Source organism: Python bivittatus, unplaced genomic scaffold (genome assembly GCF_059951505.1).
Source record: "Python bivittatus isolate LINGU-HERP-01145 unplaced genomic scaffold, Pbiv_v1 ctg000700_np1212, whole genome shotgun sequence".
Classification (NCBI taxonomy): Eukaryota; Metazoa; Chordata; class Lepidosauria; order Squamata; family Pythonidae; genus Python; species Python bivittatus.
In genome coordinates this window covers 73,801,971-73,819,315 of record NW_028277098.1, presented here as the reverse complement: position 1 = coordinate 73,819,315, position 17,345 = coordinate 73,801,971, and the positions used below count along the sequence as shown (strand labels likewise).

Here is a 17,345-nt window from a genome sequence, read left to right as displayed (position 1 = left end):
TGACTATTACTAGATCTACCTGAACTTGAGATCTGTCTCTCCAGACTCTTTTGCAAAAGTAAGCTCTTCTGCCTTTGATTTTGCAGTATGTGTTGAGTTACTTTGATGAAAGATTTACAATTGCAATAAATATCTTAAATTTGTATCAGAAGTGGGCCATGGGTAACTGGCAACACAGAACAGGGGGGTCAAAATGGCAGGTGTGACTGGGTGATCAAAGCCCCACTCCTTTTTATATACATGTGACATACTTTTAAAAGGGGTGGAGCCTCAATTGTCCAGTCATGTGATATTTTAGCACTGTTAACTGCCCAGCAGATACCCTTGCAGTGAAATTGAAAATATCCTAAACTTCTGGAAGAAGTGTGAAATTCAAATAAATTTAAATGGCTTGATTTTCATTAAGCCATTTATTGAAAAACTCCCTTTGTACCATTTTTATGCAGGTTTTATTGGTTCTATAGCTGAATTTTTTACCATGTGTGGAAACATACACTTTTAGGAATATTTACTGTATTCTTTCAGCTGTTGTATATTTACAGTTTTATATTATACTCTATAGTATTCATCTAGCAGTTTTATCTTAATATATTGATATACTTTAATGATGAACAAAGGACTGAACATCTCATTATTTCTTAAAAATTGATTTTTCAAAGTTGCAATATTTCTTTCTTTTACTGTTTTCCATTTATATCATGAAGAGTCATAAAGATTTACAGGTGCATAATTCAAAGCATATAGAATGAGAAGCTCTTTTGGGGACAGATGAACAAACCTGAGGCAATTGTGCAACCTCTTAAAACTCAAATGCACATCTTATTTGAGGGAAGGATTGGGATAAATGTATAGCTTGAGCCTTGAAGTTTTAGGATTCTTTTAAACAAGTTTTCCATGCTGTATGCATGACATTTATCCTTAATTCACATTGGTTTATGCAATTAACCCAATTTTCTGGATTCACACAGGTTGGGGAAAACTGGGTTACATTTACACCAGCCAGAGGATTAAGTAGTGCTTAGTTTAAAGCACAACCTACCTAAGATGACTTTGACTACACTCCATGCATTTGATTAATTTGACCGTGATCATGAAAGCTTACTATCCCTGACCAAACTGTATTAATTATACTGGGCCATAATTGGGCAAATCCTATTTAAAATGGATAGTTCCTGTCCTCAGACCCATCCAATCTGCTGGTCCCATTCTTTCTCTGTCACATTTTCCAGGAGAAGCTGCTGATGGGTAATGTTTGTGAAAATGATCTAGCTCCCTCTCTGTTACTTGGAGCTTGGAAGAGAGATTCCACTTGAGTCTGCATTGCTGTAGCCAGTGGGCAATATAAATGTCTTTACAGAAGATACTCCTCACCAGCATTTTAACTCTTCTTAGAATAATGCAGGGTGGAAGATTTTACCGATAGACAAAGGGTGTTTCAACGGTTTAAGTCAATGCTTCTATAACTACAGAGTGTACAGCTGAGGTATGTTCTTGTTCTGATATTCAGCAATGAGAAATAGTTCTGTTAATTTCAGTACAGGAGAGCACTTTCTCCTCTGAAAAGTAAAAGAAGGCACACAGTGATTAGCTCTCCTTAACTTGATCCTCATCAACAGGAAATACTTAGTAGACAAACTAGAACAGATGCAAAGAAGAGTAACAAGGATTAGAACACTGGAAACTAAGTCTTAAGAGGACACAGTGAGGGTACTGGGTTGTCACCAAGTAGAGCAGTCATTAGGTGAAATATAACATGACTATGCCACTGAGCAACGGTAGTTCCAGTTGCAGTCATTAAGTGAGGACTGCGCCGTCATTAGGCAAGGACCTCATGGTCCGCCTGCCCTGAACAAACTGCCAGCTCTGTCCCACTGCCTCCTCCCCGGCCAGGCCCAGCAAGCTCCCTTTGGCAGACAGGGGTACACCGCCCTGCTGCGCTCACCTCCGCTTCAACTCCCCCCACCAGCCTATCTCCCCCCATCTCTGCCCTTTTGGCTGCCCTGTATTCTGCCACTGCCTAACCCTGCCACCCCCGCTGCCCCAGCTGACCTTTGCTGTCTTCTTCCCACTGTTGGCCCGGGATCCAGGCACTGGCCAAGGGCACAACCCCAGGACATGCACGTCAAATGCAGCACGGCAGCAGAGCCTAGCCTGCCAAAGGAAGCTCACTGGATCCAGGCAGGAAAGAAGCAGTGGGGCAGAAGGTGGCAGCTATTGGCGCTGTGCAAGGTGCCCAGGGAGCCACCACCCACACCGCTGTCCTACTTCCTCTGCCAGCTCCATCTCGCTGCCTCCTCCCTTGCTAGGGCCAGCAAGCTCTCACATGTCCTGGGGTCATGCTTTCGCCCAGCACCTGGATCCTAACAGTAAGATCAACTGAACGGTGGAACCATTTAGCTAGGAAGGTGGTTGTCTCTCCTTAACTGAATGTCTTCAAGCAGGAGCTACACAGCCATCTTTAAGCTTCTAGTCCTCATGCTGATGTTTGGCAGTTTGATATAATATTTTGAAAGCTAGTTAAACCAAACAAAATGCCTGAAAATGTAATTGTTTGCAGCTCATGAATTCTTAACTAATTTTCACATCTTAATTGGGGCTAAAGGTGAAGGTTATTTAGATCCTTTTCATTAGGATCATTAGGACAGCATTAGAACCTGCTTCTTCAGTTTTCTTTTGGGCTGACAAGAAGTCAGTGCTGACAGGCAAAATCCCTGCTTGGTTTTATTTTGGGTTTAGGGACGCTCCCAACTGAGAATGCTTGAGAATGCTTTATCTAAAATATGAACCTATAAAACTGACTCCCTTATTCTAAATTCAATCCAATCTACCCGGACCCTGACAACACGCCTGGCGAATAGAGCATTACTCTGGCTGCATTATGTGTAATATTCTCCACTTGTGGTTTTGTTTTTATCTTTGCTTACTGTTTTAATTGTTTTTAATTGGTTTTATAGTATGTTTTTAATAGGTTTTATTGTACGCTGCCCAGAGTCACTTTGAGATGGGCAGCCATATAAATGTGACAAATAAAATAAAATAAAATACCAATGCTACTGGAGATATAAAAGACTGAACCTGGAATTTTTGGCATGAAAAGCATGAACTTTGCTTTTCCAGTCTCAGAAGCATATACCTCTGGTAGGATACCAGATACTACTGCAGAAATCACACACACACACATATATAACAAGATGATCATAACCAATTAAGTGGACTTCAGCAAACTATAACCTGTATAATGCGCTGGGGGGAAATACCTCTGCTGAGGTTACTGAACTTTTGCTGAGTTACTGGATTTCAGTTTTCTTTGCAATGGCAAGACCTCTCAATCTCTATGCCAAATTAAATCTGGAGTTGCAAATAGGCTCAAATCTATCCCTGATCTGCCTCTCAAAACTCTACTGTCTCCAAATCCTCCCTATCCCCTTTTCTACAGCATATACTGAATTTCATTTGGAAAATCATGGAACAGGATGTTCAATTCTTATATAGACACATATGATATGAATGTTACATTTTGAAATGATGTTGAGGGAGAGTATATATCAATAAGGATGTAGGAAAATAACTTCTAGCTAATTTGAATGCCAAAGTTTCTAGGCCCTAATACACCCTAGAATTATAAAGGAATTGCCTGAATATCTATCATGATTTCTGTCAATTATCTTTGAGTAGTCCTGAGAACTGGGGAGGTAGCACAGAATTTAAGAAGAGCAAATGTGGTCTGACCCTGCAGGAAAGCAAAAAAAGAGGATCCAAGTAATTACTGACCAATGACTATAACATGAAACCTGGAAATATGTTAGAGCCAGTAATATAGCAGGCCATTTGTAAGAATCTTGAAAGCCATGCCATAATTACTAAGTGCCAACATAGCTTTGTCAAAAATAAATCAGGTGATACAAATCTTGTCTCTTTTCACCTAGTAATTATTCTAGTGGACAAGGGGAATGCTGTGGATATAATCTGTCTTGATTTCAGCAAAGCTTTTGACAAAGTTCCACAGGTCATTCTCACTAACAACTTGTTTAAGTGTGGTTTGGATGGTGCTACAGCAAGATGGGTCCAAAACTGGCTGGCTAACTGTATTCAGAAAGTCAACATTAATGGCTCCACATTGAGTTAGAAAGTAAGAACTAGTGAGATTCCACAGGGATAAATTTTGGGGGTGGTATCATTCAACATTTTATTAATTACCTGGATGATGGAACTAATGGGCTATTTATCAAATTTGTGAGTGACATAAAATTAGAAAGTCTGGCCAATACCCAGGATGACAAAACAAGATTGTAACCTAATCTGGGCAGGTTGGAAGACTGGGCTGAGAGGAACAAGATGTCTCTTAACAGGGAGATATGTAATGCTGAGGAGAAAAAATGTAGGACATACATACATTCATGGCTTGGAAACACTACTTCTAAGAAGGATTTTGGTGTAGTTATTGACAGCAAGCTAAACATGAGCTAGCAGTCTCAGACAGCTGCTAGAAGTGCTAATACAGTTCTGGGCAGCATCAGAAGAACCACTGTATCAAAGCCACATGAAATCATTATTTCTTTGTAGTTGGCATTGATGAGACCACAGCTGGCATACTGTGTACAACTGGGTATCCCACTTCCAGAAAGATATTGACAGGTTGAATGAAGATGGTTCAAAAGAGGACAAAAAAGATGACACAGGTACTTCAGGATATACCTTTGATGGCCAGCTGAAGGAATGTGAATGTTCAGAGTAAAGAAGAGTCAGAGGAGACATGTTTGGCTGTGTTCAAGTACATGAAGGGAAGCTACAGGAAAGATTATCATGAACTGTTTTCTATGGCCACAGAAACTAGAACCAGAAATAGCAGGTATGAGTTGCAGCTACCTAGATTTCATTTAAATGTAAGAAAAACTTGCTGACAGTAAGATCTGTACAACAGTGGAACAGTCTACTTATGGTGGTTGAGGGCTCTTCATCTCTGGAAATTTTTAAGAAGAAGCCAGCCACCTCTCATGAATGGTTTAAACAGTTTTCCTGCATGTTGCAGAAGGCTGAACTAGATGATCCTTATGGTCCCTTCCAACTGTACAATCCTATAATTCTATGATATTGAAATGAGCTCAATAAAAGCACTGTTTCTCTTCTGGCTTTAATCTAGTAAAATGACAGCATAATAATAAATACATAAAATGCTTAAAATAATGACAAAACCCATGATAACTAGGGTTGCATTTCTATATCCACTGATCTTGCAAAAGGCACAACTACAGTAAACATTATTGGTCTTGTTTTCAAGCAAATATGGCATGATTGTTTTGCATGTTAGACAATTAAAACAAAGACTATGGGTGGTATCCAATGGCATGTTTCTGTCAGCTGAAGAAATTTGCACTGAATCAATAGGAGGATGATTTCCTACCATAATAACTTAAGTATGTTCAAATTCTGTTTTAGAGAGGTCCCAGACTTGTGGGGCAGATTTTGAAGTTGCACAGGATATCACATGGGTGAGAGTAAGACAAGGAAGCCCTTAATTTGAGGTGACTCTCTCTCATATCAATGAATTCCTTCTAGAGTGTTAAAGATAGTATAGAAATACAGTCTGTAAAGACAAGTTACCTTAATGAAAGTATGATCTTATTAGCAAAATACTACAAAAATAATTAAATTTATAACTGATACAATAATTCTGGAAAATTATTTCAATATATCTGCCCACAATATTAAAATACCATCACCAGAATGTCACCAAAGCACCACCAATTGAAGCAACAGTCAATATTCCCATTCAATTTTGACCGGCAACATTAGCAAACTCTGGCTGATCCCCAAAAGCTAAGCAAGGTCAGACTTGGTTGTACTTGGATAGGAGACCATCAGGAAACTGTATTTGTATAGGCTTGACTAAGAAGTCATAAAACATCCTGAAAAATCTGTATACGAACTAGGCTGCTTAAGAGAACAGATGAAGGGCTTCACATTATTAAAGTCACAATGCCTCTACATAGGAAAAGAGACACAGAGATATGGTGAGAATTAGAACATTATCTGGTTCAATCTTTTGGTAATATTTCAGAAACATTATAGGCTAATAATGTTAATAAATACTGATTGACTGATTTTATCATGTATTTATCCTATATTTAATTTAAATATGAAAATTAAATGTTCTCCAAAGCATTCATAGCAACATACATGATAAGTGTCCCCTGTTTTGGCTTTCCAACAGATCAGTAGTTTAAGATCAAAGATTGTGGCATGAACAGTCTATCCATCACACTACATGGACTCTGTTATACCTGATACTCCAGCCAGCAACACCAAAAATATAAAATACCTCATCAGTTTTATATCTTCCCAACTTTATTTGAATTGTAGAACAGTTGTTAGAAAGTCAAATCAGTGCAGAGAAAATGTTTGGGTTTACATGAAAAATGGTTTCACCACAAGACTGCAACACATATCATTTATTATATTCCTTCTGTTTACATTGTTTGTTAGCATGCAGACTTACCTTCTATACTGTTAGATCAACCAACTTATTGATCAATACTATTCTATTCTGATTATCAGAAAAAGGAACTAGAATAAGACGTACAGAATTCCCCAAAGAAATCATCAACATGATGGGGATTAAGGCTCTGTAATCCAACTACAACTTCACTAGGAAACAGCAGCAATAGAATGAATGAGAAGTTACTTTAATGTGACTTGTCATGCTTTCTCTATTGTGAATACCACTGCAAAGTCACAAACGATCTGTGTCTGATTTGCACCCAGCAAAAGAGGAGGAATGGATGAGTTGGCAATGATGATAGTTTTGTCCACAGCTGCTATTGCAGCACAGAAAGCCCTACTCATTAACTGCTTTCATTAGCAGCTTCGTTTTTGTTTTCTAATAATTTCAGGGTAGAAAACGTCCTTGTTTGCCCTATGTCAAGAAACCCTGAGAGAGATGATTTTCTAGATTTTAAATTGTTTTGCTGGCTGCAATGTTACAACACAACTGTGAAAGTATAAAACATCTTAAAATCACATCTTTAATTATATAAATAATATCTGAGTAATACTACTGTAGGTTTTTGTTGTTGTTTTTTTGGTATCAGCAGTCTTTCCCAAATCATTATTTGGAATACTCACTTCATGTGGATTCCAAAAAAGGGGGTTGGGAAACATTTTTATCTCAACTAGAGGTTCTACTTCAATATACACTCCACCACATTTCATTCACACTATATAAGCTACTAGTTCCCAAGGTCACTTTTCCAATCCATGTTTTTTTCTACACAATGCTATTACACAGGCTCTTGTGTATTGTATGGAATGTTATTAAATTCTGGGATGCTGAAAGAACATGGTCCCTCCAGATATGTTGGGGCTAGAACTCCAAAATTCCCAACCAGCATGGGCAACAGCTATGTTGGCTGGGGATTCTGGGATTTCCCATGTCTGGAGGGCACCAGACAGGAAGGCTGTCATGGAATGTCTCATAACCCACCACTGCACTATAGTAGTTACAAGAACACCCAAGATACGGACTTGTTCTTTCACCCTGGAAGTCTCAGGAGTGTTAGCACCTCTTGAGTTTGTTTTCAAAATGTGCAAATATTTACAAACCCTATTACAAAATAACACTAGCTCTGGGTATCATAATCCAGAAGATAGCAATGCTGCTAGCGAGCACACAAAACAATGCAGGGAGGAGTGGGCTGGTTTTCCAACTCTCTATCGATGCTAATCTCTCTCTAGCCCCCAAATTGCACCAAACTTGGTCATGGTTGCAGGAATGCACATGACTCATGGACGTATTGTGGATGGATCTGCAACCGAGGCAGGTGGGCAGGACTCTGTGTGTGTGTGTGTGTGTGTGTGTGTGAACGCGTGTGCGAGAGCGCCTGGAAGGGGGGAAGGGGAAAAAGAAGGGAAAGCAAACTGCAGTGCGTGGGACCAGACTCGAGGGAGTCGCAGCTGGGGCTGGACGGCGCATCCTCCTTATCGCCACCCATGCAAAGCAGTGGGCAGGCGCAGAGAACTTCTGGGGGTGAGAGGGTCATCGGGAGCAATCGCAGCCGTAGCCCTCCGCCCGCCCGCCCGCCCGCCCAGAGAAGGAAAGGGAGGAGCTGCGGGTCGTCTTCCCTCCCCATCTACCTTCCCCCTCCGAAGCCTTGTTCTTTTAAGGGAGAAGGCTGGCGCTGCAAGGGGGACCTGCGGGGCTTCGCCGCTCGCTGAGTCCAGGCAGGCATCCTCCTCCTCTCCCGCTGAGCAAATCTGCGCAGAGGGCATCACATGAGCCATCCCCTCCCCGACGCCCAGTGCCCGAAGGTCTGCTCCCAAGGGCAGAGCCACTCCAACGCCATGACAGTGTCTGAGAGGAAAATTAAGCGCTGGGCATGCCCCCTCCCCGCCGAGCCCGGGCCGCCTGGCCGGCCGGCCGGCCGGCCGACCGGTCGCCGGCTCTTTGGCTCTTAACGCCTGGCCGGCTTTGGCCGGGCAGCCCGAGTTCATTCATAGCCTGCCTCCGGGCGGGCTGGTGCACCCCGAGCGCTCCTCGCGAGCGCACGGCGCGCCAATAAAAAGTTCAGAGCACAACTTACCTAAAATGGCTCCTGCAGCAGCCAAAATACAAACAGCTATTATTTGGTGAAGTTTAGCCCAGACACCCTGCAAGGACAGCCTAGCCTGACACCGGCACGCCCCCGCACCGCAGCCACTGGTCACCTGCAGCCCCCCAGCGCCTGCCATTGGAGGGGCGGCCCGTCAGCCAAGCGCAACCCGCTCCAAGCTTGGCTGCAGTGCGCTTATTGCTAGCTCCATTGTGCTCCTATTTGCATTGATGTGATCGCTGCCGGGATTGGCTGTGGTAGGAGCCGTGCAATTTCCTCCCCCCCAACCTCCCCAACAATTCCTGGTGCTTCCCGGATCCGCAGTCCTGGTCCTTCTCTCCCCTGCCGTCTCTGGCTCTCCGCCTCTGGCACCTGAAGCAACTGTGGATACAACTTTCTCAAGGCTCGTGAGGGCGAGATAGATTCCCCCCCTCTCTCCTCCAATCAAGGGGGGTTTTACTTACTTCAGCTAGCATTAAAGCGGAGAAGAAGGGAGGGGAGAAGAAGGGGGGAAACCTCTCCCCCTTTTGCATTCCACGTCTTTGCTCGCTTTTCATTTCCCGGATGTGAAATTTCCTGCATTTAAAACACCGTCTGGAGGTGGGATGTGCAACCTCTAAACAGGACGCTGCAGATCTTTCTTTGGTGCCTGCGAAGTAGGAACCCGGCGTGGTACTCCGGAGGATGTCAAGTTGCCTTGGTTTAAAGAGCCGCTGATCACGACTAGCCTTACAAGCTGTTTATCCGCAGAGCTGCTCTCTCCTCCCCACCTCCACTAAAAAATCTGTTGAGTAATTATGGCTGCAGTGGGAATATATAAAATACGTCCTGAACCATCACCACTTTTTTTTTTGCGCTAACTGAATTTAATATCTTTTGTCAGTGATAAGCTAAACTCTGCAATTGAAATATTATTTGAATCATTCTATAAAGTGTATTAATTCCTGGAAAATTTGAACTAGATTATACCAATTTTTTTCTCCATATGCCAACTGTAATTAGGGTATTACTCCTTGGGAAACATGACCAAATTGCTTGTGGCACTAACTGAATAGATTCATGTCAAACATCTGTAGACAGAGAGTCATATGTATACTCCAATATGTGCTCTGGAGCCCAATTTGCACCACATTTACTATATGGGCTGTTCAATGGAACACTGATGCAGTATTGCAAATCTGGTGGAAGTACTCCATGAAAATGTTTCTTTGTCTGCTAAACTAACCTCCCCCAAACTGATGTCCTTTATATATGCTGAAACCCAGCTTTCAAAATTTCCAATTTCCATTGGCTATTTTGTAAACAATTTTGAGATATGTCAATCAAACATATCTGGAGTTTGCCAAGTTAGGAAAAGTTGACATATACAGTACCCCAATTTATACAACATGCTGAACCATAAACTATTGAGCCATGCTGTTAGCCTAGTGTGTTGTGTGAATCAATTCCATAGAGCTAATATATAGTTTGATGAGTCATATAAATCTAGGTGACAGATTGAGAAAGTAAATCACATTAAGTACACTGTACATATTGTGCAAATCCTGCCCATATAGAGAAGGTTATGCTTTGGTGACTTGGTGGTAAAGCTGGGATTAATTGCTGGCTGAGAATTCTAAGAGCTGCCATTCCCAAAGATCTGGGTTGCATCAGATTGAGGGAGATTATGCTAAACTAACAGTAGCCCAGCTCTTGTTTTTCATGAACTACATTTCAGGCAATAGCATCACTAGTATCAGTTAGAGGTTTGCAGTGTAGGCTGGCTGTAGAAGCTTTGAAGACTGAGATTTGGTTTGAGGGGATGGGTAGGAGAAGTGGACTGTGATAGAAGAAGTGTCAATGAAGAAATGTGCATAAGAAGAAAAGAAGCCAATTGCCATTTTAGCACCTAAGTAAAAGCAAGTGATGGTCCCTGCAAATGTATGGCATCTCTAATTAAAAGTTTATTGTAAAGGATCTCTGTAGCTAAACTGAAAAATATTTCTAACAGCTTATTTACTGTACAACGGCACATTTCTGGAGCAGAGAAGCGCATTTGACTCTGGATAATATTTGGAGGCTAAATTAACAGGCACAGTGGAGGGTGGATTCTGGATACACCTTTGCCAATTAATCAGTTAAAGATGTTAGGGAAAGCAATATTCGTCCCCCTTCCACATGTACAGTAGCAACAAAACATTCATTTATGGGAGATAATGGTTTTAACTCTTAGCCTTTCTCAGCAATTCAGATGCAGGTAAGATAAACCAGCAGGTAAAATATCAGCAGTAAACAAGATCAATTAAATGATCAAGTTAGCCTTCTGCAAAGATCTGTTAAACTACTGTTTTAATATGCTAATATGTATTATCTGTATCTGATATGTATTATTTGTATAATTATCAGTGAATGAAAGTTCTAAATGAATCTGCACTGGATTCCTTGTGTTCTCCTAACTAAAATTCTGTATCCTAATCCACTATATAAATGGAAGGTGTAGTAACAAGGTCTCAGAACAAGGTATATTAGCAAAGCTTGGGAAAAACATGACAGAAAAATTCAAAAACCTGAAAATTAAGTTTTTCTATTTACTTTAAAAGCATTAACTTTTCTCATCTATTTTTATCAGGTAAGATCAGGCTATCCTAATATTTTGTTGCAATAATTATTTTTTCTTCTTTTATGGTTGTTATCAAATAGGCACCCTGTGCCTGCAGGCTTGGCATGTCCTAGGTTCCTTTGATTAAATAATGTCCTTCTCAGCACACCTTCTCTGTAGCGGCACCTGCCCTCTGGAGCGAGGTTCCCCCCCCCCAAGATCCATATGGCCCCCACTCTGCTCTTGTTTAGAAGAGCCATGAAGCAAGGGAGAGTGTGACCCCTTGCTTCATTGCATTTGTCACCTTTTATCTTAATTTTTTATTGACTTTATTGTAATTTCTTTGATTGTTGTGACTGCTCAGAATTGTTGAGAGTTGCGCAGCATACAAGTTTAATAACTTATTGTTGTTATTACATCATTTACTTATTAATGTTTTCCCAAATCACATTATCATTTACTTTCTTCCAGTTCTTTTGTAGGGAATTCCCACAGATATCACCTTCAGTATTTTTCTCCATCATCCAGTATTTTCATCTTATACCTTGTGTTCTCGTATCTGATAATAACTGATAAGATATTGCACAATGGACCTTATTCTGAAATGTTTAATTCCTTCAAACTGTTATATTCATCATGTTATTAGGTAGATATTTCTGGCATTTTTAAAGTCTGTTACATAATCTGTCTTTTATCACTTGCAGTTATTATATTGGATGGAGGTTACAGTAGGTTGAATTTAAATAAGGAAATGTTGTTGTGTTTTTCATTTGTATTGAAGAATGTCAGTGCTCAGTTTTCACCATGAAAGGCAAAAATACATTGTTTTCCTGGTCTGTATCCTTCATCTAAAGTATCACTTTAGAAATTCAGACAAAAATAGTAATTACAGAATCAAATCTCAGCAGAAAATCAGATCGAAAATATCATGACAGGAGAAAGATAGCATTATAATTTAGGAAGTTCTGTTTTACAGAAGTAATGATTTACATTTCATTGTTATGTAAAATCTCAATATTCTCACATCAGGCTTATTCCAGCACTAAATGTAATCAGAACCATGGTTTTCACAATGGAACTTTACATGTAAGAATTCCAAGGTCAGTATATGGAAAATATGTTAGATATGGTATATAGAAAAATTGCAGGTAACAAGAAAGATATGTGCTATACTGTAAATCTGTGGACAGAACAGCAAATGCTGGACTTGACAGCAAATAGTTTGCCCCAGTAAGAGTTACATGTGCTATCATCATCTTATTTTGCTGATTGGTGATGGTGGCCCAGCTGATGAAGAAAGAAACGCTCTTCTCTTAGCACATAATATACAACATGCTAAGAAAATAACTGGGCCTTCCCTTTAACCATAATCTTCAATTCTTGAAGCTAGGACAGGTATACTAACATTACAGTATTACATTCCCATGTGTTAAGCCTATGAAAGACCTTAAGGGCTATTTTATCTGATTCCCATTGAAAACTGGCGGTTATTATTCAATGGCTAGCTTCTGAATGTTAATTTTTAGATCTTGGGGTCTCATGGGCCGTATGAAGCCTGTGGTCTATGGATCTTTACCAGTGGAGATTTGTTTTACATCATCCTTACGTGTAGACAAAAAGATACAGCTATGTCTCCTTCCTTGGTGGTTTCCTCCATTGAGAACACTCAAGGACATTCCAGCTGTTTTTTTACTATTTTGAGCATTTAGCCAGCAAACAAAGGAAAATATGGCTACTCTTGGTTGACACGTTTGACTAATATATTTGTTATTGTTCAGTCGTTAAGTCGTGTCCGACTCTTCGTGACCCCATGAACCATATCGCGCCAGGCCTTCCTGTCCTTCACTGCCTCCCTGAGTTTGCTCAGTTTCATACTTATTACTTCAGTGATGCTATCTAACCATCTCATCCTCTGTTGTCTTCTTCTCCTTTTGCCTTCAATACAAATATATTGCAACTATCCAAAGTTGCTCAGAGCCATTTCCTGTTTTCTGTTGCCTATCCCTGATCAAATATTTCTATTTTGCCATTTAGAAGATACCATGCTCTTAAATGTTGGAGTTCAATGTCTGAATCTAAGTAAGGGTCAGATACATCTTGGCCCTGCAGTACTTGCCTATTAGTGCAAGTGCTTTAACAGCTAATGCCACTTCGTCTCTCTACATCTGTCTACCCAGCAGGTAAAAAATTGCTAAATTAAGTTACAGCCATTGCAGAAACTGAGAATATTCTGACAATATATGGATGTATTTGAACATATACATGTGCATATGTAAGAAAGCTTAGAAAATTATGCCTGTTAGGATGAAGGTTCAATAATGTCATATTAAATAGGTATATAAAACACAATAAAATAAGAAAAATCAAAATAGCCGCATGAATAAAGATGGAAAATCAAATGCAAGGTAGCATATCCAAAATGTAATAGAATCAAATCACAGCAATATAAATACATGGGTAGTAGCTGTGTAATTTATTTTTCTAATAACATGAGTAGAGTCCTTTTTTCTACAAACTTTTCTGTCTTATCTTGATTTCTTAGAATTTAAGATTAATTCTTAGTTAGTTTCATTGATATTGCTGTTTCATATATCTTTCCACTAGAGTAAAACAAGTTATTGCTGACATTCATATAATTTTGCTATTAATCATAAGTCTTATTTATTACCTTCTTTAAATAACTTAATAAAATTACATTAGGTTCAAAGTAAGTTGACATCCTATCATTTTCCATTATTCTGTAATACTTTGACACATCCAAAATACAGTGGTACCTCGGTTCATGAACTTAATTCGTTCCGTGACTCTGGTCGCGAACCGAATTGGTCGTGTCCCGAATCAAATTTCCCCATAAGGTTCAATGTAAATACGGTTAATCCGTTCTGAACCATATGTTGTTTTTTTTTAAACCGCAAAAATATGACACAAAGTACAGCACAGAGAGAGAGAAAGCTAACCTTGCTCGACGTGACTTCTGGCATGGAGGACAGGAAGGCGGGTGGGGAGGCGGATATTGCTTGGAGGGACAGTCCCCCTCCCTACAGGAAGCCGCGACCACATGTCACGGGAGGGAAAATGGCCGCGGATTCTGTTCATAACCCGATCCAGCGTTTGCGAACGGAGGCAAAATTTTGCAAAGGGAGCTGTTCGTGAACCGAATTGTTCGTGAACAGAAGCGTTCGTGAACCGAGGTACCACTGTATATGTATTAAATAAGCTTGACAAAGGAGTGGCATTGCCAACAGAAATCCACCTGTTCTTGGTTGTTTTATTTAAAAAGATCCAATTAACGTTTGGCCTACACTTTTATTCAGAAGCCAATATAGGCCACAATATGTAAAGAATATGACTATGGCAATCTTTGCAGAGATCATAGAATGATAGAATCATAAGGTTGGAAGATACTTTGGAGGACCTTTAGTCCAATCCCTTACTCAGGGCAGAAATCTCAGTCAAATTTCTTTGTCTGAAAACCTCCAGTGATGGAGTGCCCACAACTCTAAAAAGTAGGCTGTTCCACTGCTTAATAGCTTTCACAGTCAGGAATTTCTCCTTATTTCAGGTTTGAAACTCTCTCTGTAACGTTCCCACTCTTGGGTTCTTGTCCTGCCTTTGGGCAGTACGGAAAATAAATGTATACCCTCTTCCCTATGACAACACTTCAAGTTTTGGAAGATTGCTATCAGTCTCTTCTTAGCCTTCTTTCAGTTAAACATTCCCAGTTTATTTAATTGTTCTTAGAATTCAGTCTCCAAGCCCCTCACCACCTTTGTCACTCTGCACTCTTTCCAATTCCTCCACATCCTTCTTACATTGTGGCAACCAAAATTAGACACAGTATTCCAGATGTGGTCTGACCAGTGCAACATAGAGCAGTACTATTATTTCCTGTGATCTCAACATTTTATCTCTATTGATGCAGGCCAAAATACCATTGGGTCTTTTGGCAACTGCAGCACATTGCTAGCTCATGCTTAATTGATGATATAAAGGACACCCAGATCCTACTCCCAAGTACTACTGTTAAGCCTGGTATTGCCTAACTTCTATAGGCGCATCTGTTTTTTCCTAAGTTCAGAACCTTAAATTTATCTCAGCTGAACATCATTTTATTGGATAGGATCCAATGATCAAGTCTAATAAGATCGTTTTGTATTTTCAGCCTGTCTTTTGAAATGTTAGTAATCCCCTCCCCCCGCCAGCTTTGTGTCATCTGCCAATTTGATGAACACCCCTTCTGTCCCCTCATCAAAGTCATTTATAAAAATGTTGAAGAGCACTGGGTTCAGGACAGAACCAGGACTATTTTTCTCCATATTTACATAAATTCATTAAGGACCATATGTTGGGTACAGTTGTTCAACCAAGTGCAAATCCATCTGGTAGTGGGACCATCCATCCCATATTGTTCCATTTTATCAAAAAAAGAGGCTATGGTCAACATTATCAAATGCCTTACTGAAGTCTAGGTACATGATATCTACAGCATTCTCTGGTTCTTCATTATCTCATTTTTCAGAATTTCCCAACTTTCCTGCACTGTTTTTCTCTTCAGGACTTCCATCCATGAAACCCTCCCTAATTTTTCTCTTATCCTATTGAAGTCAGCTCTTTTGAAATCTAGAACACAAGTCTGACTACCTTTAGTTCTCCTTCCCTGAAATATGGTGAATCCTAGGATCACATGGTCACTCCCTCCCAAGTTTCTATGCTTCCATATCCTCAACCATTTCTTCCTGTTAGTAAGTATTAAGTTCAGTATAGCTGATAACCTAGTTCCCTTCTCTACCATTTGGATGATGAAATTGTCTTTAAGGCATTCAAGAACCTGTTGGATCTCTTGCCAGAGTTTGATTCCCAGTTGATGCTGGGGTAATTGAAAGCCTCCATTGCTATGGCAGTGTGTTTCCTGGATACCTTGGTAATCTGATTTGCAAAGATTTTATCTATATATTCTATTTAGTTGGGAGGTCCATAGTACACACTAACAACAGTATTATTGTTTCTTTTTCTTTTAATATTCACCCAGGTGCTGGTGTAATGAATTTCCACAGGTGTAGTCATTCTTTATATATAATGTGACACACACACCCCTTTGATGGGTCTGTTTCTTTTGAACATATTATGTCCTTCCAGTACTATATTCCAATCATGAGTTCCATCCCACCAGGTTTCAGTATTATCAACAATCTAAACTACTATGAGGGTCAGATGCCAGACTCCAGAAATAGTTAGATCCATCATGGGTTAATTCACAATGTGTTCCCTAGTTCTGGAATGTGATTTAGAGAAACAGAGTTCTGTTTTCACTGGGTGGATTTTTCCCTCTCTGAGAGGTATGTTTCTTTCCCTGTGTTTTAGCTGACAATAGCTGGAGGCCAAGGAAGGAGGACTGCAGCAGAGCCACCTCTATTTTTAAAATATTTTTTAATTAAAAAAAAAAATCAAACACAGTTTCTTTAGGTAAATTATACACAGGTCCAGCATTCATGCATTTGACTGCATACATTCATCCTTCATTACAGGATTATGTAGACCCTCCCTCTCCAGGCAGCAGGAACTGGCTGGACATATATGTAAAGAGGAAATGAGGGACGTAGACATATTTCTCTCCAAAGGCTTCACTGTTCTCTTCTAGAATTTCATTCTGGCAATAGTGACCCCAGATTTGTCCCCTAATCTGAAGCACAGTCCTTTCTCTGAATCTGGCATAATGCATCATAGGCATCTCATAGTGCATTTAGGGTTTTCAGTTTTGGACTTTAAAAACTACTTGCTAAGCCCACTTTTGCAGCATTCTCAGAACTCCAATAATGCTTGGTGCTTGCAATTTGAGACCTTTCTCTGCCTTGTCTTTCCTTGATTGGTATGGTCAACCTGCATCACCCAGTCAGTGCACAAGCATTATATTTCTTGCTCTGTGTCACCTCTGATATTTTTAGCCCTTCGAGGTAGTCTAGACAAGAAGCACAACCAGGAGCATCATCACTATCTTTATTGTAAGGTTACATTAAAGAGAATCTTGCAAGACTGAAAGTATTTCTCCCCTCCTCTCTTTTTAGTCTCCAGAAAATGAGGGTCCCTTCTGAAATGCTTCCCATGCTTTTCCCCTACCTACAGACTGAGCTGCCTCTTACCAGATCATTGCCTAGGTTGCAGGTCTTCCTCCTGTCTCCCAAGGT

The 17,345-nt window shown here is 40.2% G+C and overlaps 1 protein-coding gene across 7 annotated transcripts in view; it reads right to left on the bottom strand.

The window, feature by feature from the left end:
* CHD6 (chromodomain helicase DNA binding protein 6) overlaps nucleotides 1-9,571 on the bottom strand; it is a 146,506-nt gene extending 136,935 nt beyond the window's left edge. For 5 of the 7 annotated variants that reach the window (XM_025166561.2, XM_025166647.2, XM_088154341.1 and 2 more), the window contains exon 1: nucleotides 8,577-8,734. The gene's annotated coding sequence lies outside the window, so the exon portion shown is untranslated. Of the gene's footprint in view, nucleotides 1-8,576; nucleotides 8,735-9,049 lie in introns of those variants that run through there. The other 2 variants (XM_088154339.1, XM_088154340.1) reach the window with 2 other exon arrangements.
* Between the last annotated feature and the right edge of the window lie 7,774 nt (nucleotides 9,572-17,345).